Raw genomic sequence first — 1323 nt, forward strand, 5'->3', positions numbered from 1 at the left:
AGTTCTAGTTCAGTTCTAGTTCAGTTCTAGTTCAGTTCTAGTTCAGTTCTAGTTCAGTTCTAGTTCAGTTCTAGTTCAGTTCTAGTTCAGTTCTAATTCATTTCTAGTCCAGTTCTAGTTCACTTCTAAGTCAGTTTTAGTTTAGTTCAGTTACTGTTTTGGATTAATTCTACTCCAGTTCTATTTTAATTATTTTAGAGTTCACTGATTTTTAATAGAAAATGCTTTATTTATTCCGATCTAAATAGAAATTCAAAAATTTTGACATACATTCTTCCATTGTTAGACGCTAAACAAGCTGCTCCGCTATCTAAAAGATAGTTAATTTGTTTGACCACCACATACTTTAATTAGAACACATTTAAATTCCTGACATTTTGAGCTGGTCGACCGGCCAATCAAGCTTTAAAATCAGAGCAGTAGAGAATTTAAATCACTAAACAACAAACTTTCAGTAACACACAGTAACTAATTTAAACTGCCGTCTTTTATTCTTAAACAATTAGTAAGAAGAAAGATAGAAAAAATGAATAGACTTAAAATGTAACATTATTTGAAAGTTTCCAAATCACTACACATCTCTATGCGACTCCAAGCACTAACAACTCACGCAATTTAAAGGCCTTCTAAATGCAGTGATGAAGAGACGAGGAGTGCATTTAGCTCTTCAGATAAATTGTATGGAAACTATTATTAAAGTGGCAAAGTATTTAATTCCTAAATCATTACGATTGCTTGTAACTGAAATTTATAATGGCATTTTTCTTTTCTTTTTGGTATGGCAAACCCAATGTTAGTTACTTAGTTTTCTACGTTATCTAATGACTACTCTTCTAATGCCAGTTTGCGCGCCAGTATAGTTTTCTAATGGGTTCGTTGTGATTCTTTTTTTTGCGTTCATTCTTTGCTTAATAGAGACATTAAAGTCCAGTACATGACATAACCAAGTGGTGGTGATTTTATACATGTTCAGCATGTATTCTATTTTTTTCTTCCTTTTAAAATCTAATAATGTGGATGTTGGAGATTTAAATACATGAATACCAGTATGTACTTTATTATTATATATGAGAGTACAAGTAAATGTTAGTTATTTTAGTTCTCAAAATGGCAAGTATTTTAAAAGTTTCCCAGTGAAGTGTTTGAGAAATTTTTACAAAAAATTACTGGAACCGTTTGATCTCTAACCGTAACCTTTTTGGTTCTAGTTCAGTACTAGTTCTGATCTAGTTCTGTTCTAGTTCTGTTCTAGTTCTGTTCTAGTTCTGTTCTAGTTCTGTTCTAGTTCTGTTCTAGTTCTGTTCTAGTTCTGTTCTAGTTCTG

This window comes from Lucilia cuprina, chromosome 5 (genome assembly GCF_022045245.1).
Source record: "Lucilia cuprina isolate Lc7/37 chromosome 5, ASM2204524v1, whole genome shotgun sequence".
Lineage (NCBI taxonomy): Eukaryota > Metazoa > Arthropoda > Insecta > Diptera > Calliphoridae > Lucilia > Lucilia cuprina.